The sequence below is a fragment of the Mobula hypostoma genome, chromosome 15, assembly GCF_963921235.1.
Source record: "Mobula hypostoma chromosome 15, sMobHyp1.1, whole genome shotgun sequence".
Lineage (NCBI taxonomy): Eukaryota > Metazoa > Chordata > Chondrichthyes > Myliobatiformes > Myliobatidae > Mobula > Mobula hypostoma.
In genome coordinates this window covers 38,490,136-38,517,493 of record NC_086111.1, presented here as the reverse complement: position 1 = coordinate 38,517,493, position 27,358 = coordinate 38,490,136, and the positions used below count along the sequence as shown (strand labels likewise).

The following is a 27,358-nucleotide window of genomic DNA, read 5'->3' as shown; positions in this document are numbered from 1 at the left end:
ACCATGCTAGCAAACCTACCTGCAAGGATATTGCTCCCCCTCGAGTTCAGGTGCAACCCATCCAATCTGTACAGGTCCCACCTTCCCCAGAAGAGATCCCAATGATCTAAAAATCTAAAACCCTGCTCCCTGCACCAACTCCTCAGCCATGCATTCAACTGCCATCTCCTCTAATTCTTACCATCATTATCACGAGCACTGGCAGTAATCCTGAGAACGCCACCCTTGAGGTCCTGTTCTTCAGCCTTCTGCCTAGTTCCCGAAACTCACACTTCAGGACCTCATCCCTCTTCCTGCCTATGTCGTTAGTACCAACATGTATCACGACTTCTGGCTGCTTTCCCTCTCATACCAGGATGTGATGCACTCGGTCAGAGACATCCCGGACCCTGGCACCCAGGAGGCAACAAACCATACGGGTGTCCTTCTCACATCCACAAAATCTCCTGTCTGCTCCCCTGACTATAGAGTCTCCAATGACGACAGCTCTCCTCTTCTCCGTCCCACCCTTCTGCACCACAGGGTCAGACTCAGTGCCGGAGGCCCTGCCACTGTGGCTCACACCTGGTCAGTCGTCCCCGCCAACAGTATCCAGGACGGTGAACTTATTAATCAGATGAATGGCTACAGGGGTGCTCTGCACTACCTGTCTACTCACCTTCGCTTTCTCCTCTCTGACTGTCACCCAACAACCTGCTTCTGGCAACCTAGGTGTGACTACCTCCCTGTAGCTCTCATCTATGACTTCCTCATTCTCCCTTATGAGTCGAAGGTCATCCAGCTGCTGCTCCAGATTCCTTACACGGTCTTCCAGATCGCCCAGCCGTAAGCACTTCTGGCAGATGTGACTCTGCAGGAGAGGAAAGTTCCCCGAAGACTGCCGCATCTCACATGAGAGGCACATCACCATCTCAGGAGACATCGTAAAGCCTAACTGGGACTTATTTGGGATAAGTCAAACTAAAGCTTATTTGGGACAACTCTCAAATAACAAAAACTAATAGAGAAAATTGCCTGGATTCTCTTTTTTTATCTGGGACACTATGCCACTTCATTGGAGCAGGGAAATGTTGCTGAACAGGTTCTAATTACTATCAGTCGTGCACACACATGGCCATTAGACACTACACCATGCTTAGAGAGAACAGTTTTTAAATAGCATCAGTTGTGTGTGCTTGTGTTGAAAAAAAGTGACTTTTGTCACTGATAGTTGGTGAGAAATAAGCAGCAAGACAATTCAAAACTGTTTTGCTCACTGCTGTTTCCAGCATACAGGCTTAGAGATGCCAGAAGCAGCCGGAAGTGAAAATGAACTGATTTCACTATTTCAACAAGTAGGAACGACAAAGAGTTTGAAATACTGACAATAATCTTGAATATTACTGATAAAAATGAAGATTTGGAGGATGCAATCCTTGACAGCATTGTATGAAGGCAGTTCATTGTCTGACTAGGTGGCTGCGCTGATTTTGTTCATGGTGTACATTGGCTGAATTCCTCCATCGATACAGTATTAGGAACAAATATACATAGTACTACTGGTAGTGTTCTACTTTGTTCTGTACTTCATTTAAATACATAATTTGTGTTTTTTTATACTTTTTTTTTAACTATTTCCATGAAACTTTGGCTAATTATGGCAGCTGCTTAATGAGCCAAAATGTATTGGTCCCAATGTGTCCCAATTAATCAGAATCCACAATACAATCATTTTTATTTCTTCACTGTCAACATAAAAATGTGAGCAAACAGAATATTTTCTGTTTGAGAAAACAATCATTTTGGGAGAAACCAAGTAAAATTAAAATGAAAAATGACATGCTTTAATTTCCACTTATACCATCTAGGCAGTAAATAAGTGAAGTAATCTTATAAAGTTTTCAACTTAAATATCCACTCCACTAGCATCTCCACTGGTAGCATACTAAAAGAAAAAAGTGGTAGTCAATTTATGCAGTTATAGAAAGGCATAGTACATCATCACTAATGGAGCATTAAAATACTGATTTGCATTCATTTTCTGTGTTGTAATACACCACCACATAACACTGTCCTTTGTGCAGTGGGGAAGAATGGGAAAGTTCAGCAGCAGTAAAACTGAAACTATTCTTCATTCTTTTCCAAAAGCCTCTCCATTCAACAAAAAAACACATAGAAACATCACACATGTCAGAATTGTTCCCACCCAAGCCATGTTTAAAAGAATAACTATACAACAAGATACTGAAATTTAAAAGAACATCTAAATGTGGTATCATTACCATGATTGTTCAAATTCAGCAAAATGCTAACTTGATTTCCCCAGATTGAAGTACACAGTATGCAAAATGAGGAAGCAGGACTAATTCTAAAGCATGCCACTGAAAGAAATTGCAACAGTGTAATGTTAAAAGAAAAACACAAAACAAACAGAAATCTGCTTGGAAATTTTAAGCTCCCTTACTGCAACATTATGATGTAATATGCAATTGCTAAAGCAGTAACTAATGCAGAAATCTAAAATATGCTCACTGACATGAGGACATTTGAACAGATGCTTTATTGCAACATGATATAGTTTCAATGGTAAAGTCACTGAAATAACCCTTACTTCACTAATTTCTGCTAAAAAGATATATGCTACGCACCAACTTATTGAGGTCAATGTTTTACTTCAGCTACGCTGCATGCTCAACAGCAGCTAACGATTTAAACATAAACAGATTCAGTTGCACACATTCACTTCTATAGACAAATCAGTTCATAAATTGCCTGTTTATCCACATGCAGATGGTACCAACTATCTTCACACAAAAACAAATTAATTTAAATGAAAGAAAACTGACATTCACCAGCATTCTATAAAACAGCCTCCCACAGTTACTACTCTCACCATCTTTACACAGGTGTTCCATGGATATTAGTATAATATAGGAAACCAGTTACAAATAATGAATTCATTTACAGGAAATTTGATTACTGCACCATATGAACTATTTGGGAGTGCAATGAAAACTAATTTTTACAAACCTCATTATCACCAAACAAAATTACAGTTTACTTAACAAAGACAAACATTCTCTATATGTAGTACAAGATAAATGACTAATTTGGTGCCATTCAAATAGTGTATCTCTACCCATTTAGCAGAGCAGCTGAGCCATTTCCTTCTTATAATAGTTCTATTTTCCTTAAGTTTCACAACATCGCAAACATTTGGTATGTGTTTCAGCCACATAGCCAATATCCCTGTCATCGCCAGAGCTGGTCTGCAACTGACTGCCACAAACTATAAAAGTTCCAAGTAATTCTCATCCAAGTTCTTTCACACCCTTTTGTAAATGTCTTATTATCTCCACTGAGTAGGAAGGCTAACCATTCCTGTATAGAAATTTAATCTTGTTATCACATCCAAACGATCCCTGAGATGGTGCTTTTAAGTTTTGTAAGGCATGCTATCATGCCATCCTGCGGAAATGGAAATGTTTGACAGATCAACACTTAATTTTACACACATAGAGTCATAGAGAACTACAGCACAGTTCAAATGCTTTTTATGAAGAATACAATCTCAAAGCATGATATCATAATTTGGCCTCAATGCCCAGAAACCCAGAAATCAATGTCATAACACAACATTTTTGTGTCATATGTATATGCTGGAATATTGTTTAAACCCTATGTCTTGTGCACTGATAGTGCATACCCTAGCTTTTGATATGGCTCTACCATTTGATTAACATCCATTTGAAACCCCCACAACACTGAATTCAGCAAAACTGAGGCTGAATCTCCATACATCCAGTGAGGCAGATCAGAACTGAAAAGCTAAAATAAGCTTTAGTGTTGGATTAAGAAGCCCAACCAAAGACTCTACTGTCAAGTCGCCGAGGCAGCCATCTTCCTCAGGATAGGTACTTTAATTTTCCATCATTAATTGATCACTGACACCAACTCCTCAATATCTAAAGCACATAAATCACATAATTATTTTCCTTAGCAACTCATCTCCATTATTCTCTTAAAAGACGCTTACTGATGACCCCACATTCACTAAATCTTCCTCCAAACAACCGAAATGGCCTTCTCCTCCAAACAATTCCACCGTTTCCCCCTCACACTGGTCTTCAGCAGCATAATTCTTCTGCAAGCTCACTCTCTGCAAGGACAGGAGGTTACCAAGGAGTGACAACATAAAATCTCATGTATTATAGAACATCACAGCTCAGGTAGCCTTACACAAAATTGGTGCAAGCCTCTCATACAGCACTTTTCTAACGTACTTTTTAATGCACATTACAAGTTCATGGTCAGTAACTTTTGATAGCTCTAAGTAATTCATCTGATGCTCACATTTTTCACTGAAGGACATTTTTTTTTCATTTATTCACTGGCACAAAGGAATTGGCCTTTTGCACGGCAGCACAAAACAGATAGTAACTAAGTGCTATTTTATTTTATGCCCTGTTCAAATTTCTTTAATAGAAAAGAAATTCAAACAACTTTTAATGCAGACTACCAATTCATTATGGCATGCTTTGCACCAATGTCAAAACCAAATTCCTATCTCCCTGTAGTGTCATCAGATTACTTAAAATCAGAATGACTTGAATCATGGACATCTGTCGTTGTAATAGAAGACTATGGCTAGTTATACTAAAAAAGAAATATTAACCATGCTTTTAAAACTGAATCATCTCGAATATATGAAAATAGTTTCAAGAAACTTGGAAGCACAGATATCATTTAAACTACTGCAGTGCAAATTTCACATTAGTTACACTGAACTTATAAGCAAAATAGATTTTTAAAATTCCTTTCAAAAGGCAACAAATTATGTCGTGTTCCTTAGGTTTTATTATTCCAATCTTATTAATGTCTGCCCTTCTAATTGTTATCAATGTGGATTTACTATTATATAAATAAAAATTGTGACTTCCATTGCAATAATTATCTATTGTTTTATTTCTATTGGAATATTTCAAAAGCAAATTTGATGCAGGATTGGGATAACCAGTGCAGTAGAATGCCTGTTGGAAGAGTTCCATCATCTCCCATTCCCTCCTGCTGATTAGAGGTGGTAGATGATAGAACCCTCCTCAGTGTCATGAAATTAATTACTAAGGTATTCCATTACTACTGCACAAATGTCATGTTAATTTCAATCATCAGCAATTTAGACAATAGTTTCACATTGGCAGCTGGCCAGCTAAATTGAGGAGAAAAACTGTACCAATTATTGACTTGAACAGGAAAGACGACTCAGGAGAAGAGGAAGCTAATGTTAAATGGTAAAATACATCTACAGATAAGTTCTACAACATATGACAAGAGAAATCTTGAGAATTACAGTCAAGTTTAGAAACCTTAAATGACAGCTTTACTGAAAGTATGTTTGTTGAATAAATGTAAAAACCCTTTGGAAAGGGTCAAACAGCTTTTAACTTTGATAGATTTAATTTTGTATTAGTGAAACTGCAACTATTTTAATCAGAGTGACTGCTAATCATAAAGAAAAATGTTCATGTGTTCATAAAGGCTGATAAAAATTAGCCTATGTCATCAATTGAAAAGAAAACAAACTTTAGAGAGTGATTGAATTTTTTTTTTGTTTTGTCATTTTTAAACCACACTGGAAATAATAAGTGAATTGTGGACAGAAACCTTTGCCTAATATAATACTAAGACTACGTCCACACTAGACCGGATAATTTTGAAAACGCCAGTTTCGAGTAAAATGACAGGCATCCACACCAAGTGTTTTTCAAAATATTTCTGTTCACATTAGAATGGATAATCGGGCGAATCTCCTCCTACTGGGGCATGCACAAAACACAGAAAACAAGCGAAGAGGAAACGGTATACTTGGTGCGCGTTTGTCCAGTTACAGACTAGAAAAACTTTAAAGGAATTGCTGTTGGCTCTCGCGCAGGAAGACTTAAAACTAAAAAACAACAAATACTGGAGTGTATGGAGGCAACCGACAGGGAGTTCACAGACAGTATGACCCAGCTGATGACGAACATTGAAAAACTGCCTAACTCTGGTGCATTAATAAAGCACCTTGTTAAATGTATCGAACATGTCCGCATCAGTGTTATCTTGTATTTCCATACAACGTTACATTAGGCTGTTACACTTCTTTTGTCAGAGAAGTACTTGCATAAATAGGTAAACCACCTTCATACAAGCAAGGACAGAAAAAAGGGCAAAGTGAGTGTACTTATTTATCCAGTAAACTATGGGTCAAAGTATTTGGTGAGTACATTTCTAACTCTTCTGGCTTCAGTCTCATTGCCATCTGTTCTGAAATTGTTAGGTTGTGTGGGGGTTTGCATTCAAGAAAACAATTAAATGCCGCACTGCCGCCATCTGTTCCGGCACGTCATGACAGCGTTTTTAAATAGTCAAAAAAGGTCACTTTATACAATTTAACTCTCACGCCATTCACACCGACTGCACATTATAACAGCCGTCCGGCAGTACTTGCATAGTACCAAGCAGAAGCAGAAAAAGCATTTTTGTTGTGGTGTTGTCATGACAGCATTTAAAAATCTCTCCGTTTACCCCGTTCTCACTACAACGCGCAACAATCGTTTTCAAGTTTACACACTCTGGAGAGTGTTTTAGAAAAGCTCCGTTTTCAGGGGATGAAAACGCTGTTCTAATGTGGACGGAGGGTCAAAACAAAGAGAAAAAACTTTGTTTTCAAAATTATCCAGCGTAATGTGGACGTAGCCTAAGTCTTATGAGTCAAATGTATCACTCAAAGTGATCTCACACTACCATATCACTACGATGTCTAAGAGAAACCACCCTGCAATACTTACATGCTACTCAGGTCCTGTTGTGAATCTTAGGACCATTTTGCATCTTTGCCTGGTTAAACTAGTTAGAAATCAGCCACAGCCTTGCAAATTTTGGTCAGAACTGAGTGCAACAATTTAACGTTCCTCCTCCCAATGCCATTTCAAAATGTTCTCGGTAAGGTCAGATTTAAAATGACAAAAATTGTGTATATTTATGATGAGTAATTGTGAGTTTGAGTTTTTGAAATGTACTAGGTATTGAGTAGTTAACACTATTTACTATCTTGTACATATAAATAAAACTGCCCACAAACAACAAAACAGATCAATCTTTTCATCAGAAGCACACAAATTTTAAACCTAAATAGCCTTCTCTTAAGAAATCATACACAAAGGCATTGTACTTATAGATTTATTTGTTTTATGTCATATTTTCAATATCATGACATTGTTTTAATTAAAAAGGAGCTAAACATTGAACAGTACAGTAGAGGCATAAGTCCTTCAGCCGATTATATCTGTTCTGACCATGAAAGCAATTTAAACTGCACATCTGCCTGCAGGAAACCTATATTCCTCCATTCCCTGCCTATTCGTGTGTGTTTACATGCTGCTTAAAAGTATTTATCACAAAGATGTGGTGCAGACCGAAAGTTTAAAACTTCAGTTTTGAAATGATTCCCAGTTTAAAAATAGTTGATACTGTTGATGTCAGCATAACTAATAAGCACATCTGCAAAACTGTTTCAGTACAGAGTGAAATTTCTGCAATACTCATTCCTTTTATGAATGCCAAACAATAAAGAGAGTGTTGTGGTGACACAAAGTGCATGCTTTGCTGCTCTGGTGCAATGTCTAGTGGATTCTCCCCACAGGTATTTCTTCGATAATTATTTACTCATTTCAATTAACCCACGGGGATTGGGGGAAAGTCAAATATTTCCCCATAGAAAGGACGACTAAACCATACGATTAGTCATTTCAGGCTTATGAGCTGTCAGTTCTCATCAGCATTTTGTTTTGGGAACAGAATATGTTGTAGGGCCATGATTATGGGCAAAAATATATTCTAAGCCAGCAAAGTACAGCACTGAAGGCTTCAAAGGAAAATGCCATATGTGGTGTAGGACTGAGTCATGAACAGAATCAGGTTTAATATCACAGGCATGTGTTGTGAAATTTGTCATTGAGACAGCTATACAACACAATACATATTAACAGAAACGACATGAATTACAATAAGTACATATATTAAATAGCTAAGTTGAATAAGTAGAGCAAAAATAAAAATACAAAAGTAGGTAGGTAGTGTTCATGGGTTCAATGTCCATTCAGAAATCAGATGGCAGAGGGGAAGAAGCTGTTCCTGAATTGCTGAGTGTGTGCCTTCAGGCTTCTGTACTTCCTTCCTGATGGTAACAGTGAGAACAAGGCATGACCTGGGTGATGGGGGTTCTTAATGATGGACGCCGCCTTTTTGATAAATAGTGACAAGAGTTTATTTTTTGATTCTCAAGGTGGATTGATCCTTTCCAGACAGCAAATGGATGGAAGCGAGAGTGCACAAGGGAGGTAAAAGAGATGTGGAAAGAGCAGGGAAGATGGAGGCATTAGATCAAATCCGTGAAGCTGGCTCCCAAGGCTTGTTGACAATTGTAATGTACTGAAGAACATCGTACGTAGAGAATTCAGGAATGGTAATGCTGGAACTCTGGAACAAATTGACTTTGAAAAGAGATATCGAATATCTTCACAGGTGTAAAGCTGGATAAATCCTAAGGGCCTGACAAAATATTTCCTGTGCTGATATCAGAGTCAAGGGGGGAGTTTTTTTGGAAGCCTGATAGAATTTTCAAATCTTTTCTTGACACTGGTGAGGTGGAGAATGACTGGAGAACAGCAAATATGGTACTTTTATTCAAGAAGAGCAGGAAGAACATGCCAAGTAATTGAAGACCACTGAGCCTAACCTGGATAGTATGCAATTTTTTGGAAGAGAATTCTGAGGGATAGGATTAAATAGCATTTGGAAAAGCAGGAATTATATAAGGATAATCAGCACAACATTGTAAGGGTAGTGCAGTTGATGTGGTCTACATGAACTTCACTAAAACCTTGGACTAAGTCCTAAATTGAAGACAGGTCCAAAAGATAAAAGCGCTAGGGTTCAGGATAATTTGGCTAACTGGGTCCAAAATTGTCTTGGAAATAAGAGGGAGAGAGTACACTATTTTAGCAATTGAAAGCATGTGACTATTGGTGTACCACAGTGATCTATCCTCTACCCTTAGCTGTTTGTTAAATACATTGTCAATCTGTGAATGTACAAGGCACAATAAGCAAGTTTGCAGATGATTGAAAATGGTTTTGATGTGTTGGTGAGATGGACAGAATAACATCAGCTGGAATTGAATCCTGAAGAATGTGAGCTAATGTATTTTAGCAGAACTAATGGCACAGGAATATGCATCCTAGAAAGTACTGAGAAACAAAAGAACCTTATTACACTTGTCCAAAGATGCCTGGAATGGGTAGATATGGTGGTTAAGAATTTACTTTTTCATATGGTTTGATTTATTGCTCTTCCAGTTACTTTCTTGAAACTTTGGATTTGATCAGAAAATTTCTCTTTTTTTCTTGCTTTTACTCTCAGTATGGGCTGCCCAGTCTCCTTTTTTTTCTTTTTCTCCTTATTTTTTGTTTTTGTTTATAGAGAATAGTGGGGGGGGGTATATATATAAAAATTATAGAAGTTTCTTTATCTTTTTATGAAATGATAAGAGGAGAATTGATTATCTTTTTTTTATTATATACTATTAGAGTAATACTATGTAAGATCTTGTTTATTTTACCTTTTATATGTATTGTTATCGATACAGATATTTGAGATAATCCTCCTCTTGTTTGTATATATGTACTTTTTTAATTATTAAAAAGATTGATGAAGAAAGAATTTACTTTACAAAACAATATCTTGCTTTCATTAACTGAGAATACAGAGTATGAAGAAGAGAATGGAGGTTATCGTACAATATATTATATCCATTAAGCTAAAGCTGGATATTGTTTGTAGTTTTGGAAAAGATACGATGGCACTAGAGTGGGTTCAGAACAAATTCACCAGACTGTTACCTAGGATAGAGCACTTCCACCATGAGGAGAGGATGTAGGGACACAGTTTGTTTCCCTAGAAGCTGAGGGTGACATGACTGAAATCTAAAAAATGATGAGGGACTTGGTGTAATTAGTGAAAATATTTTCCCCTTGGGTACAGTACCCATGACCAGAGGGCAGAAACATAGCATAAGGGGCAGCAGATTTAGAAGGCTTTTGAGAGAGGATTTTTCAGCCAAAGAATGGTTAAAATCTGAACATACTCCGTGAGGGGGTGGCAGGGAAAGTTATTCACTCAACATTTATGAACTATTTAGATGAGCAGTGGGAGTGTCTGGCATAGAAGGCTGGAAAACAAGATTTATAGAGGTAGCATTATGATGGCCAGTACAAACACAGCGGGCTGAAGAGCATGTTTCCACACTATATGTCTCTATATCAGAAGTCATTTAGAAGTAGGCCTCCTGGATAAAAAAAAAATAACAGAACAAATGACTGACCCTTCAGAAGATCCACCCAATTTGCATCACATTGACCCGATGACATGAGTGTTGCCCAAGCAGCTAAATTAATAACCTCAATTTGTTCTGATGTTAATTTTATTTATTTTATATAGAGATACAGTACAGAACAGGCCCTTCTGGCCCAACGAGCCACACCGCCCAGCAACCCACCTATTTTAACACTAGCCTAACCACAGGACAATTTACAATGACCAATTAACCTCCTAAATGGTATGCCCTTAACCAGCTACAGCTGGATTTCATTTTATATCATACCTGTAACTACACCTATTCTTGGGGATACAAAGACCAATTATCACCAGCCAGATTGCAAACACCATCTTAATCAAAATGAAAGGAGAACTACTTTTAAAATAAAGTATTCACAAAAAAATCTTCAAGTATGATCACCAGTACTTCAGATAATTAGTATACTTAAATTATAATATATATCAATGGTTGGTTACCAATACCACTTCAAAGACTGTCATTATCACCACAAAACAATTAACTGTAAAGACAACATGGAACCTGAGACATTACTGACATTCACATATTTCCCAGATATTATTTTATTGGAAATGAGAGAGTCTGATTGCCATAGAATTAACAAATCAAATATACATCCTTCAAGAGAGTTCCATGAGAATAAGGAACCTAATAATCTACAGAGCTTTGATCCCCAAGTTTAAAAAATACAAAGATTTCCCAGTACAATTACAGTAAGATTCAAAAAATAGTAAAGAAAGGGGGACATGGGCTTGTAACTGAAATAAGCAAACCAAAATAAAACTTATTTTCCTGATTTAGCCTCATTCTTTCTTCACAAAAATCATGGTGTTTAGGACACACTCCTACTGTTAGAATCAAAAGGCTATTTATATTATGACCGTTACCATTTATGTCAATTCATGGAGAAATAACAGTGCAGGGTTAAGCAATATGTACTGCACCCTAAAGCAGCCGAGCTAATAATATTATCAAGCCGCTCATGAGTGACAGACCAGTTCAAGCAACAGGCAACTGTGCTACTCCATTAAGATGAGCCCTAGGCTGTGTTATTGTATCTCTTCTAGATCATAGCATCTTGCCCAGTTCTAAAGGAACAGTCATAACAGTAACAAATTATCACATTAAACATACAAAAACTTTACTGAACTTGAAATCCGAAACAGATCACATCATTACAAACCTAGTTAAATATGCAATTAGTATTTATGTTGTTAGTTACTTTATATCACTACATAGTTACTGAGATAATAACTAAGATTAAGTGGAATGGTCAATAATAATAAGTGCAAATGTGTGTGCGTTTATGGCACGTGTGAGTATATTCAGAGTGCACCAGGATGCAGAATTTTGACGGTATTGTTTAATTGTTAATCCCAGTTCCACTGTTTAATATTCTGCTTCTAACAGAAGTGTCATTAAACACCTCAGACTGCTGTTTTAGGTTTCAAACACAGGTGAAATGAACTCAAATTTCTAACAGGAATGCTTCTGAACACTTTCCATTATATTTCGTCCATCTGTGCCCAATGTTTTAGCAGGTTCCTGGCAGATACACTCTCCTGGCCTATGATGGCTTACTTTCAGCACTGGCTTCTTTGCTCCCCAGTCACTGCATGGGGTAGCAGGTCCTTTAGCAATGCATTGTACTGGTCTATACTAGCTTACATTCACCTCTCTCTCTCTTTCCTCTCTGGATAAAGCACAAGATCTTAGAGGCCTTATACTAAACCACTGAATGTAAGTGTTCAGGGGCAGCAAGCAGGTAGGAAGGAGAAAACAAAAGGCCTTCATTGCAAGAGGATTTGAGTACAATGCCAAGGATATCTTGCTGCCAAGATATCCTTGGCATTGGTGGAACACCAAATGGAGTTTTGTTTAAAGTTTTGAGCATAAGAACACAAAAAAACAGAGCAGGGGTGCATAAGCCTGCCCCAACTTTCAACATGATCATGCTCATCTGTCCCAGGCCTCAAATTCTCTTTTGCACCAGTTCACCACAATCCTTGATCCCACACAAAAAAAATTATCTACCTCATTTTGAAATACTGTAGATTCAATGATTTTGCCTGCAGATATCTCAGGGAAACTATATTCTGGAAATTCACTACCCTGCTTATCTAAGTGGAATGTTCTTTCCACAGAGGGAATACAACAACAATAGATATCTGGGATGGCAGGACTGTTCTATATTATTTAGCTATTTTTGAAATTTATAGGTTTTATGTCTTGCTACCACAAAACAACAAATTCCACGCCATATGTCAGTAATAATAAATCCAATTCTGATTTTGAAAAAATTGGGTGAGTTAGGCCCCATTCACGAGAATAAATTGGAATGAGAGGGGATGCTATAAAATTCTAACTAGACTACATATAAGAACAATGTTCCTGATGGCAGGAGAGTCCGGAGTCTGGAATTAAAACCTCAGGTACTAGATATGCTATTAGAGTTAAAATCATCCATACAATGCTAAATACACCATTCCTCTTGTATTGCACATCCATGGATGCCTTAACTGCTTCAACTGCTCATTCATGGCCATCCTTATGAATGAGCCAAGGTTAATAGTGAATTTTGGGCTGTTAGTTAACTGTGCAGAGTATCAGATAATCTAATACTGTTGTTATTTGCTATCCACACAAATGTCCATTAGAGCGATGATCAAGAGTGAAGATATTCATAATCTTATAATCAAGATTGAAGACCGACCTTATTCTCATCCTACAATACTAACTCAGTCAATGGATTTTACTTAAACCGAAAACATCAGTCAGTTTTCTTCCTAAGTTCTCATCAAAGAGGAGAAAGTCTGAAAAGTCTTTGATCCGTCAAGCAAAGCTAAACCTTCAACTGAGCTGAGATGCAGCTTAACCATGGAGATTGCTGGCTTGTCCTCCTCGAGTGAAGTATAACTATCGGCAACTTTTAAGTGTTAACAGTCACACATTGAAAACGGTGGATTAGTGAAGCCATTTTAATAGTTTAAGGAACTTCCAAAAAAAAAGTTTACATCCCCCACATTTTCTCTCCCTCTATGTATTATCCAGCTTACCTTTTCTCCCCTCTACAGATGACAAATTTCCATTCCATAAAAATCAAAACCTGGGGTCCACCTCTTTCGATAATGTTACCATTATAAATGATACAAGCCGTAAATTCTCAGCAGGACACTGAAACAAAACAAAATCACAGGTTATTGATAAGACTCTTAAGTGGGAAATATCTTGAAAAACCACAACTTCCTGATAAATGCAACTAACAAAAAAAAACACACGAAAAGGTCTGAGGTGGGGGAAACACCTAAAACAGACCAGAAGAAATTAACATTTACCATTTACTAGGAACAAGTGAAACATTTATTTCTGATAAAACTAAAACTTAAAATGCAAATAAATATGATGTGGATGCCAAAATTTTTTTTCTTCTTTCATTTCCAAAATGTCATTCTATTCATCATTTATACATGAATTTAAACTTTACGTTTGGACATCTAATCCAGACAGATGAGTGACAATGCAAGAGAAAAGGCATTTTATTCAGATCTCTCATGTCGACCAAACTATAAATAACTGGAGCAACTGTCTGTAATCTGGAATTGTACATCATACTGCAGTATGATTATACTCCCTGATGATGCAGCTCACTGAAAATTAATCCTTTGTGTATTCCCTTGTCTGAATGCAGTAAACATGGACTATTTATCTGTCTCCTCAAGCTGACAATACTGTATCCCATGCTTAATATATAAACAGGTAAAATCTGCAAGGTTCGCTCACCAAAACTTAAATTCTCTGCTAAATTAGTGTGCACATTTCTAATGCTAGTTCCATTATTAGCTATAACTCCTTGATGGACTTTAAGTGCTTCCACAGATTTTTTTTCCTATTCAAATGGAGCGGAATTTATACTAATTTGTATCCTTACCACCGGTACTTTTTTTATTATTTAGAAATATCTCAAATATATTTTATCTTGTTTATTCAATAAATATGTGTTTTGGGCATTGGCAGAGGGAAGTTTCAATATTGAGGCCACTGGTCCAAGGAAAGGATAAAGTTTCATTGTGATTTTCCACACATTACAGTGAAGTAGAAGTAACAGCTGCAATATGAGGTACATATTTTACCATTGTTTGTTAATAACACATGTTCAGCTGTTCATGGCTTTAACTTTGCTTTGTCTATTCCCCTGCAGTGCATGGGGATCCTGCTGGTGTGGCCAGACTGCGAAAACAAGCCTCAAATGACCAAGTGCAACGGCAACTTTCAAAGTAGGAACCAAACCAGACACAACAAACCACAGAACAGCCAACCTAAGTTGTCATAATTTATGTATGTGGAATTCAACTGTTAACACCATCTACTGAAAACTAACTTTCCACTAGTGGCATATTCCTACCAGAACATTTGGTTTTGAAAACTTCTGATAAGACACGACTGATAGCTTATCTATTTCTGCATGAATCCAGCCAATTTCTCCACAGGGTTTATAATTGGCAACTGCTTCCATACAATGAGTAAAAGTACCTCACAAGATCTTTGAATTAATTTAGATCGCTAAGAGCCTAATTCAAGTTATTAAGATCCCAAAATGATTTTAGTTAACATATATTACCATTACTATAAGAATTTCTTCACTCTAAAACAGCCATGCAATAGAAGCAATATATGACTTCTCAGTGTTTGTATTAATTTTCTGCTCTTATCCAGAAAAGAGATGGGTGGTTTCACATTACTGTTTGATATACATTCTGGTCAGTGCTGGGAAGATGGAACAATGTGTAATAAAACAGAATACAGGGAATATAATTGGAATGATTAAACCAATTTAATTTAAATCTATTTGTTTATGAGCTCATTACAAACTGATGTCTCATCACAGTAGATTACACACTAATTAAAGACTATGCTACTTACTTTGCAAATTTTACACAAATTAATTGTAATTTTAACATTAAATTCTTAACATATGTTTAAACTACCCTACAATGTAACCTTGATATTGACCTAACCTATACAGAGGTTACATTCAGGCCATATACTTTAATTCCCATGGTGATTTTAATTTCAATGGTGTGTGAATCAGACTAGGGATAAAACAGATAAGATTCAAATTCATCCCACTCCCACCAGGCAAATACAGTTAACATTTAAACTCTTCTAAAAAAAATGGGAAATCTGTTATTTGTTTTGAAAATAAAGTCCCTTAATGAAAAAACTTATTTTACCGACAAAAAGCTGCAAGTAAAAAGGTTATATTCCTGGTCAAACATCTGCTCCAGACTCCATATCTTACAAGGAAACCTTACCTCAAAGTTCAAAGTATGTATACTGTATACAACTTTGATATTCATCAACATACAGGCAGCACAAAACAAAGAAACCCAATAGAAGGCATTTTTAAAAGAAGACCATCAAACACCCAGTGTGTGGGGAAGAAACAAATTGTGTAAACAATAAAAGCAAGCAAATAGCATTCAGAACTTCAATACAAATAACAGGCGTGGTTCATGACCTTATTATCACAGTCTCAGCAACACATGAGTTGTTTAAAATCTATCATAAAAAATGAGGGGCTGGTTATAACGCTAGCCATAAATATAGATGCTAAGGACAGGGTAAGTGGTGTATTACAGAATGAAAACTATTTACCTTGCATCCCCTACATGATAATTGATAACATTTTATTGTAATTTTATCTTAATTTTTGGTTGAGATTGTTCTTTGATGAAGCTTATTTTGTTAATACATAATTCGTAATCATTCAGTTACACATAAATTATCACTACCAAGGAATAGTATTTCAAGCAACAATTACCTCACCACCTAGCTGTGAACCAGCTTATCTACATACATGCTAATAACAAAACATTCATGAAGCATCAGCATTAGGAAGATTGACAAGAAGAAAAGCAAATATGTTTATGACTTGGATTGTTATTGAGGAAATTAAATGCCAAGCTGCAGAGCACATATTCCGAAGTTCTAAGATGCTTATAAAATCAAGTTGCCAGTTGTGAAAAGTGACACAATATACAGCACAGGAAGAAGCAGTGGAGTCTCTCTGGTAGAACTTGGTGCTAATACCCAACATTGTCTGGCAATCTATTCAAATACTTTTGTACTTAACTGCCCTGATGCCTCTTGCTTGCTGTTTCTCCAAGTCTGGTATCATGAATAATTATGGATAGTCACAGTTACCCCGGATTGAAATGGTGAAAATGAAAATGAAACCAGAGCACCCGAAAGAAACGCACACTGTCACGAGGAGTGCACATAAACTCCTTACTGACAGCATTAGGAATTATCTGTTGCTTGAACAAAATCCTTCCTTGCATTTGAGATCTACAAACCCCACAGGCTATTCGTCCTTAACTGGTGATTTGAGGCCTAGAGTGATACAAGTTAAAAGGGTCACCCTCACTCACTTTGCTGAAATTAGGGGCCAGGCATTTATCATCTAGCATGCTGAATCCTCCTAAAGTATTTTCTCTAATAGCTGTGCACTCCAACCTATTCTAACCATCCTCACCACTGTTGCTAATAGAATCCTGACCATCCAGATCATCATACATCTACATCCCAACCACTAGACAACTGCATGTCCTATTTCCCAATAGATGAGGGTAGTGCAGTGGATGTGATCTATATGGATTTTAGTAAGGCATTTGACAAGGTTCCACACGGTAGGTTTATTCAGAAAGTTAGAAGGCATGGGATCCAGGGAAGTTTGGCCAGGTGGATTCAGAATTGGCTTGCCTGCAGAAGGCAGAGGGTGGTGGTGGAGGGAGTACATTCAGATTGGAGGATTATGACTAGTGGTGTCCCACAAGGATCTGTTCTGGGACCTCTACTTTTCGTGATTTTTATTAACGACCTGGATGTGGGGGTAGAAGGGTGGATTGGCAAGTTTTCAGACGACACAAAGGGTGGTGGTGTTGTAGATAGTGTAGAGGATTGTCAAAGATTGCAGCGAGACATTGATAGGATGCAGAAGTGGGCTGAGAAGTGGCAGATGGAGTTCAACCCGGAGAAGTGTGAGGTGGTACACTTTGGAAGGACAAACTCCAAGGCAGAGTACAAAGTAAATGGCAGGATACTTGATAGTGTGGAGGAGCAGAGGGATCTCGGGGTACATGTCCACAGATCCCTGAAAGTTGCCTCACAGGTGGATAGGGTAGTTAAGAAAGCTTATGGGGTGTTAGCTTTCATAAGTCGAGGGATAGAGTTTAAGAGTCGCGATGTAATGATGCAGCTCTATAAAACTCTGGTTAGGCCACACTTGGAGTACTGTGTCCAGTTCTGGTCACCTCACTATAGGAAGGATGTGGAAGCATTGGAAAGGGTACAGAGGAGATTTACCAGGATGCTGCCTGGTTTAGAAAGTATGCATTATGATCAGAGATTAAGGGAGCTAGGGCTTTACTCTTTGGAGAGAAGGAGGATGAGAGGAGACATGATAGAGGTGTACAAGATAATAAGAGGAATAGATAGAGTGGATAGCCAGCGCCTCTTCCCCAGGGCGCCACTGCTCAATACAAGAGGACATGGCTTTAAGGTAAGGGGTGGGAAGTTCAAGGGGGATATTAGAGGAAGGTTTTTTACTCAGAGAGTGGTTGGTGCGTGGAATGCACTGCCTGAGTCAGTGGTGGAGGCAGATACACTGGTGAAGTTTAAGAGGCTACTAGACAGGTATATGGAGGAATTTAAGGTGGGGTTTATATGGAAGGCAAGGTTTGAGGGTCGGCACAACATTGTGGGCCGAAGGGCCTGTACTGTGCTGTACTATTCTATGTTCTATGTTCAATCACTGGTGCTACATCTCCTGAAGTTCCATCCCCTGCACCAATGCACCTGAGCTCCCAACTCAACCAAATCTGAACCCCCAACTCAAACCTTTGTTTCCCTCTCCAAGATACTCAGCAGCACTTCTGTAATCCATGACTCCCCTGATTTCTTTAATAATCTTAAAAAAAAACACTCTGTATTTAATGCTGTATGAAAGAGAATTTTGCTGCAGGGGAGTTGCAAACAAAACTGGCATGTGGTTCCTCATGCACTGCCATTTTAACATGTCTTCTCCAGAGCAGAAGAACAAATGTCACCAATACAAATGAGAGCTGGTTGGAGATAGAGACACACGTGGCTGCAGATGCTGGAATCTGGAACAGCACACAAAGAGCTGCAGGAACTCAGCTAATCCGGCAGCATCTATGAAGGGAAATGGACAGTCAAATTTTTGGGTCCAGAGTTTTCATCTGGACTGAATCTAGCCAATTGAACATGGTGGAAATGAAAAATTCCTAGAATCTGTATTTACAACTCCATGACAAGAAAAAAAAGCCACAATGATGAAACTCAGAAAAGACTTGTCAAAGGCTGCACAGAAGAATAACAGGCATTAGGGGTTAAGTTTCTTGAACTGGTAGCATTATACCTCTAAACTGTACCTTTAACAAGGAGTCCTTCAGCTGTCACACCAGAATACAATCAGCACTCTGACAGCTCCTGGGTAATGTTGACAAGGAACATCTGCACACTGCATTGATGATGACATCAAGTGTCAGATGAGGGGTTCAAGTATGAAATATTCGAGTTTTTTTTCATGATTCAAAGTGAGACAGCAGTGGGGCCTGTGAGCAGGATGCAGAGCGGTTTCATAAATCTAAGGACAGGTTAAGCGACTAGGCAAGGACATGGCAGGTGAAATAAAATGAAGGAAAAAATGAGAAAAAGTGAATAGTGGAAACATTTTTCTAAGTGTAGCTACTGTACACAGGACTCGGATTTCCTTGCTAAGATGCAGTTACAAGTAACTAACAGTGTGTTGGCCCTAAGTACCAACAGTAGTGACATCTTGCCACAATTGGAAAAGAGCCCTGGTGAGACTACATCTGAAATACTGTGCGCAGGTCCGGTCTCTCTGCAATAGACGGTATATAGTCTAGGTTCACCTGATTGATTTCTGGGATGGCAGATCCGTAATATGAGGAGAACTTAAGCTGATGTGAAAGAATGGCAGAACACCTCACTGAAATGTATAAAATTCTAATGGGGCTAGACTACCTAGACAAGTTGATATCAAGCTAACAGTTCTCCTGCCTGGAGTACCTAAAGCTAAAGGTAACCATCCCAAATGGGTCAGACCTTCATGACTGAAATGAGATGATTTCTTCACTCAGAGGGTAGTGAATCTGTGGAATTCTCTACCCAAGAGTGTTGTGAAGGCTCTGTGGCCGAGTACATTCATTAGATTGATTGACTTTAAATATACAAAATAATCTAGGAAAATGGGGTTCATGCAGTAAAATGGCACTGATGAAAATTTAGCCATTTTATTTTAATGGTAAAATGATAAAGTGTTGACAGGCCTACTCTTTCCCTTTCTTCTGTAAACTGCTAAAACCACCTGGAATCTTTCAATATTTGACGGGAGAAAAGCATTCCTAACGAAGGGTTTCGGCCCGAAACCTCAACTGTACATCTTCCTAGAGATGCTGCCTGGCATGCTGCGTTCACCAGCAACTTTTGTGTGTGTTGCCTGGAATCTTTCAAACTGAGATCCCAGCTGAAGTCAGTCCCCTTGGGATTTGTTTCTAAGAAAGTAGTGTTGCACTCTGCTCAAGAGCTGTGTCCAAATAATGGTCAGCCAGGCCTTAGAATCATTAAAATTTGTATGAATCAGATCAACAAGTGAATTTCTAGGTTACTAACATGCAAGAAATAAAAGTAAAGGTTTTATTACCAACAGTTTCTCCAACTTACATTGATTGATATCATTTAAATTGCACAACTGTATACTGGAACATGAAATAGCTACTGAATTTGAAAGGTGGTGTTTTAAAATGACTAAGTAATTTCAACATCTGTTTTGAATATTCCAATGACATTGCAAGAGGCTGCTTCTATCATATCACTGCACGATCCAATAGAAAGTTTCTGGAAATCTTCATAACTGACTTTTAGCAACGGTGCTGGTGACTTACTGTATAATTGTACAGAATAGAAAGGTCCAACATAGTTTCTACTGATTTCCAAATCACCTGCATCCACCTGGAAATATTTCTGAGTTATACAACCAATCTTACCACCTCTGATTTAGGAAGAAGTGTGATCTGCCGGACACTTGTTTTGAATTTTCAAATTTCCCCTAAAATGTGTTGATTTATCTGGCACGAGGCTCAAACTTAATGTCCCTAGAGTCAAATCACCTATAATTCATTACTTAGGCTCATTCATAAAGAATAGTAAAGACCATGAAGCTGGAACCAGATGACTCAGAGCCATAAAATGAAATGGAAATATTTTATGTATAATATTTTATATATTAAAATCTATAGAAAAAGTACTTTACCTATGTTATTTATATACCATTGATTCATTCAATCTGCACAAAATGGTGAGTGTAAACTACCATAGTGCAGTATTAAGCTTGATTTGGCAGTTCAAAGCACAGCAATGACAAAGTATTTGTTCTAATGTTAAATCAGAACAATGCCATGCCATGCAGATATTATTGAAATAAACTACATGAACACACAGAAAATATGCAGCCAATACAAAAGCACAGTGTGAATTAATCAGATATCAGTACCATGCTCTCCGTGCTCAATAACAGTCCATGTTATATTTGTGTTTGTTGTCTATTCTCACTCTCAGATGTGTTCGAAACCTAATCTTCAAATACCAGCTTAGCTGATAAAACATTTTGAACCCCAGGTCTGTTTATATGCACAACGCCTTCTGGCTTGATTGATACAAACTTGTCCAAATTCTAGCTTACTAAAATAGCTTATTTTATTTGTTTTACTTGCTCTCGTGGCAACAAGATTAGAACAAGGGGTAGGATGGACTCGACTTTTTAACACATCAGGTTCAATTCTAGCACTTAACAGACACAGTAATCTGATTTTTCATGGTGATGGCTACTTTTCTTTGAGATTGTTCAACAGACCTGTTATTGTAAGGAAACATAATTTACCAGTTGCTGGGTTTTTATTGCCCACATCCTTAAATCAATTTTGATAAAACATGTTTCACAGTCGATCCTCAGTAGCATCTGAAAAATGTCCTATAACCTTTTCACTTGAGGTGATTCAATTTTATAATTCTGGTTTCAATGCACACATTGACAATGCCTCAGTTGTGTTCAGGAAGCTTACCACATATATCTGAAGCAATGCACTGTTTTATGTAATAACCATGGATTTCAGCAGTAGAGCAGACAGAATCAAACCATGTTAGTGGATGGAAGTAGGTAATAACAGTGATGAAATGAGTATATGGCCAAGGGTTCGCCTTATGTCCAATATGACACCAATCTGAGGTCACTGCTGATGCACAATAGCCTAAAAATTCTAATGTATCTCAAAAGCTGCTTGATGGTTGTAGAGGTGGATCAACAAGAGGATCAGGGACCGGGTAACGTAGATGAGTAATTTAATTAGCCTGGAGTCGAATTCAACTGGGACGGAACAGTGTAGGCAGAAAGGTTTGCAAGCAACCAAGATAAGGAATAAAGCAATGGCACACGACTGCAAGCAATATCAGAGTGAGTTGTTGGTTGAGAGAAATGAGGACTTGCAATAGATGTTTTGTTTTAAAGCCTTTCCACCATAGTTTGCTTTGCAAGTTCTCTAGCCCTGCAAAAACTATCTTATGTGTTCAGATGAAATTCCTTCAAAGTATTTCAACACAATAAATTTTTAAGAATAGAGAGATCTTCCATTCTTTTATTTGTTGTTCTGTTTTAGCTGCTTCAATAATCTGATGCATCTGTTTTAATTTTTATTTTGGACATTGTAAAATGTTTAAAATATAAACACGAGAAAGCCTCCAGATGTGGAAATCCAAAGTAACATGAACAAAACGCTGGGGAAACTCAACAGGTCAGACAACATCCATGGAAATGAATAAACAGTCAGCGTTAGGGGCCAAGACCCTTCTTCAGGACTGAAACAGAAGGGGGAAGATGCCAGTATAAAAAGGTGGGGGGGAGTGAGGGGAAGGAGGCTAGTTAGAAGGTGATAGGTGAAGCCAAGTGGAAGTTCTTTTTAAAATATACTGTCAACTTGCATTGCTCTCAATGAAAATTATCAGTCAATTTGATGGTAATACTATGCCTGGATGACAGGAATTGCCAAAAAAACTGATGCTAGACACAATAAATGTCTTAAAGAGTCCACGACATAATGTTTGCCAAAATACATTCACTCTGCCACCAGTTATTACCACCTACAGAATGCACTGTTGCAACTCACCAAAACTCCTTAACACAAGACCTTCCAAACCTATGACCTCTACCAGCAAGATAGACAAGGTTGGCTAAAGGATGGAAATACCACCACTTGGAAATTATTCTCCAAGCTGCACACCATCCTGACATGAAAATATAGTGGATTCCGGATAATTCAGACACATCAGGACCAGAACATTTTGGCCCAATTAAGTGGCAGCCCTAGTTAGCCAAAGTTTTTCCGGAAATAGTTAAAAACGTATAAAAAAAGATAAACTACAATTTAACTGAGTAACAAATTATCTATTTAAGTGAAATACAGAACATATCAGAACACTAACAATACTACTACAGTGCTATAAAACTGTAGCTCCTAATAGTTATCTATGGAGGAATTCATCCAGTGTACACTGTCATGTTCTTTTAATTGAGTGTAACTAACCAAATCAGTACAGACACCTAGTGCAGATAATGGACTGCCTTCATATAATGCTTCCAATGATTGCATCCTCCAAATCTTCATTTTCTTATAACATTTCAAGATGATTGTTGACTCCTTCAAATTCTTTGTAGTTCCTAACTTGCTGAAGTTGTGAAATAGTTTCATTTTCACTCCCAGCCGTTTCTGGCATCTCCAAGCCTGAACGCTTGAAACCAAGGTGAGCAAAACAGTTATGAATTATCTTACTGCTTATTTCTCGCCAACTATCAGTGACAGAAGTTACTGCTTTTTGAACACAAACATACACAACTGATGAAGGGTTGCGGCCTGAAACATCAACTGTTTACTCTTTTCCTTAGATGCTGCCTGGCCTGCTGAGTTCCTCCAGCATGTTGTGTGTATTGATCTGATTTCCAGCATCCGCAAATTTTCTCTTACTTGTAACTCACACAATGTTTAACTGAAAAACAGACCTATTAGTTGCTGTGAAAAGTAATTTTAACATTGGCTAAATATTATTAACATCCACGTCTTGGTTAGATTGGCTCCTGGTAATGACACACTGAGAAAATTTAAGTTTCTTCCCTCGGAATCCAGGTCCTAAATAAAGATGCTAATGAAAACAAAAAGCTGATGCAGAAATTGGGCAATGGAAAGCTCAGGCATGTATTTAACTGACCCACAATTACAGACTGCCAACCTTCACACAAGACTACACTTTCATGTGTGTTCAAAATATAAATTTCTCACCTCCTGTTGGGTGCTATCAAAAACAATATCTTGTGACAACTCATGTCATTAGTGATCAATTGGCTGTATCAGGCAAAAACAAAATTCTTCTTTAAAACAAGCAAATCGAGAAGGTATAGTAAAGAGTACAAAATTAAGTTAAAAATTGAGACCTGGAATATTTGGCAGTAATAATCATCTTAATTTTGGCTTTGAAAATTCAAAAATTATTTGAATACTGTGATACTGGAAAGAAGTCTATTTATTTATTGAACCTTTCTTATTTTAACAGTGCTTTGGATCACGTCTCTGAATTACTATCTTGACTTATTTTCTCCAGTGAAGCCTCGTCTTACTGTTATTCAACATTCACACAGGCACACTTTCCAGCAAGGTACTCTGAACTTGAAACCCTGATTTCTCCCTCCATTGATCACATTGCCAAGGCCCAAATGTATTCACCAAACTGTTCTAGCTGAATTCAGAACCATTAATACATTCTGAAAATTTGCTATTCAATCTATTCTTTGATGAGTTCATAAGCGTAGAAGTTACCTATTAGACAAGAAACAGCAGGTAGGCAAACTATTCCCACATGAATGTGCTGATCATCACGCATAACCAAATGTTGTCAGTGAGTTTACTTAGTGGGTTATTACCAATATATTGAATGAAGTCATACACTAAATTGTATTGGCACAACCGCATTATTTAATTCCACTGCCACTTTATTCCTATTACCAATGGCAGACCAGTAACTCACATTGAGATGTCATCAAGTTCAAAGTGGATACTCTGTGTTTCTGAAGACAAATAATGGTGGATTTTTTTTGCCAGCTGAATGGTATTAAAATAGAAACTTCACACTCCCAAAATTACACTGTAGTGACGCCCTGGTGACTCAGGGTGATATTCCCTTATCTTTCCCTTAATTGATGTGAGAAAGTGACTAGCATCTTTTCAAAGCCATGCAAGAGAAATCTGACACACATTAGACCATGATCGAGTCTGCTCTGCCATTCAATCATGGACTGATCTAATTCTTCTAGTCATCCCCACTCCCCTGCCTTCTCCCCATACCCTTTGACGCGTTGGCTAGTCAAGAACCCATCTAACTCTGCCTTAAATGCATCCAATGACTTGGCCTCCACAGTCGCTCATGGCAATAAATTCCACAGATTTACCACCCTTTGACCAAAGTAATTTCTTTACATCTCTATTCTAAATGGATGTCCTTCAATCCTGAAGTCGTGCCCCCTTATCCTAGACTCCCCTACCATGGGAAATAACTTTGCCATATCTAATCTGTGCATGCCTTTTAACATTTGGAATGTTTCTATGAGATTCCCCCCTCATTCTCCTGAACTCCAGGGAATACAGCCCAAGAGCTGCCAGACGTTCCTCATACGGCAACCTTTTCATTCCTGGAATCATTCTCGTAAATCTTCTCTGAACCCTCTCCAATGTCAGTATATCCTTTCTAAAATCAGGAGCTCAAAACTGCACACAATACTCCAAGTGTGGTCTCATGAGTGCCTTATAGAGCTTCAACATCATATCCCTGCTCTTATATTCTATACCTCTAGAAATGAATGCCAACATTGCATTCCCCTTCTCCATCACCCACTCAACCTGGAGCTTAACCTTTAGGGTATCCTGCACAAGGACTCCCAAGTCCCTTTACATCTCTGCATTTTGAATTTTCTCCCCATCTAAATAATCGTCTGCTCATTTATTTCTTCGACCAAAGTGCACGGCCGTACACTTTACAACATTGTATTTCATTTGCCACTGCTTCGCCCATTCCCTTAAATTATCTAAGTCTCTCTGTTTCCTCAATACTACCTGCTCCTCCACCTATCTTTGTATCATTGGCAAATTTAGCCACAAATTCATTAATCCCATAGTCCAAGTCATTGACATACATGTAAAAAGCAGCGATCCCAACACCGACCCCTGTGGAACTCCACTGGTAACCGGCAGGCAGCCAGAATAGGATCCCTTTATTCCCACTCTCTGTTTTAATGCGATCAGCCAATGCTCCACCCATGCTAGTAACTCCCTTGTAATTCCATGGGCTCTTAGATTAGATCAGAGGCAACTTTATTGTCATTGTGCTGAGTGCAGATACAAAGCCAATGAAAAGCATGTTAGCATCTAACCAGAAATGCAAAGAATAGTGTTATTTGCAAAATAACTGCCAATAAAAAGAAAGTTCTACAGCACACAAATATAAAAGTACTGAGGCAGAACAATATGGGTGCAATACTGCTTAGCGCTGTGATGTGAGGTTCAGCAGGGTCATAGCCTCAGGGAAGAAGCTCTTCCTGTGCCTGCTGGTGTGGGAGTGGAGGCTCCTGTAGCATCTACCGGATGGGAGGAGAGTAAAAAGTCCATGGTTAGGGTGAGATGCACCCTTGATCTTGCTAAGCAGCCTCATGTGCGGCACCTTGTCAAAGGCCTTCTGAAAATACAAGTACACCACATCTACTGCAGCTCCTTTGTCTACCCTGCTTGTAATTTCCTCAAAAAAACTACAGTAGGTTAGTCAGGCAGGATTTTCCTTTCAGGAAACCATGCTGGCTTTGGCCTATCTTGTCATGTGCCTCCAAGTATTCTCTAATCTCATCCCTAACAATTGATTCCAACAACTTTCCAACTACTGTTGTCAGGCTAGCAGGTCTATCGTTTCCCTTCTGCTGCCTCCCACCCTTCTTAAATAGCGGTGTAACACTTGCAATTTTCCAGTCATCCAGTACAATGCCAGAAACTATCGATTCTTGAAAGATCATTGTTAATGCCTCTGAAATCTCTCCAGCTACTTCCTTCAGAACCCGAGGGTGTATTCCATCAGGTCCAAGAGATTTATCCACCCTCAGACCATTAAGCTTCCTGAGCACCTTCTCAGTCGTAATTTTCACTGCACGTACTTCACTTCCCTGACACTCTTGTATACTGCAGACATCTTCCTCTGTGAAGACTGATGCAAAATACGCATTCAGTTCCTCTGCCATCCCTGCGTCTCTCATTACAATATCTCCAGCGTCATTTTCTATTCCACTAGCTTTGGCTTCCTCGTATGTCCTCTCTTTTGCTTTTGCTTTGGCTCTGACTCTGACTTCACTGATCAGCCACAATAGTGTCCTTCTTCCATTCAAAATTTTCTTCTTATTTGGAATATATCTGTCTTGCACTTCCCTCATTTTTTGCAGAAACTCCAGCCATTGCTGCTCTGCTGTCCTTCCTGCTAGCATCCCTTTCAAGTCAACCTTGGCCAGTTTCCCTCTCATGCCGTGTAATTTCCCTTATGCCACCGAAATACTGATACAATGGAATTGAGTTTATCCTTCTCAAATTTCAAAGTGAACTCAATCATATTGTGATCACTGTTCCCTAAGGGTTCCTTAACCTTAAACTCTCTTATCACCTCCGGATCATTGCACAACATCCAATCCAGCGCAGCCAATCCCCTAGTGCACCCAACAACAAGCTGTGCTAAAAAGCCATCCCTTAGACATTCTACAAATTCTCTCTC

General features: G+C 38.2%; 1 protein-coding gene across 8 annotated transcripts in view; it reads right to left on the bottom strand.

Moving 5' to 3' along the window:
- The window catches only part of foxp1b (forkhead box P1b), a 570,970-nt gene that overhangs the window by 489,760 nt on the left and 53,852 nt on the right, over positions 1-27,358 (bottom strand). For 7 of the 8 annotated variants that reach the window (XM_063067913.1, XM_063067910.1, XM_063067911.1 and 4 more), the window contains one exon: positions 13,471-13,588. The gene's annotated coding sequence lies outside the window, so the exon portion shown is untranslated. Of the gene's footprint in view, positions 1-4,015; positions 4,488-13,470; positions 13,589-27,358 lie in introns of those variants that run through there. The other variant, XM_063067917.1, reaches the window with a different exon arrangement.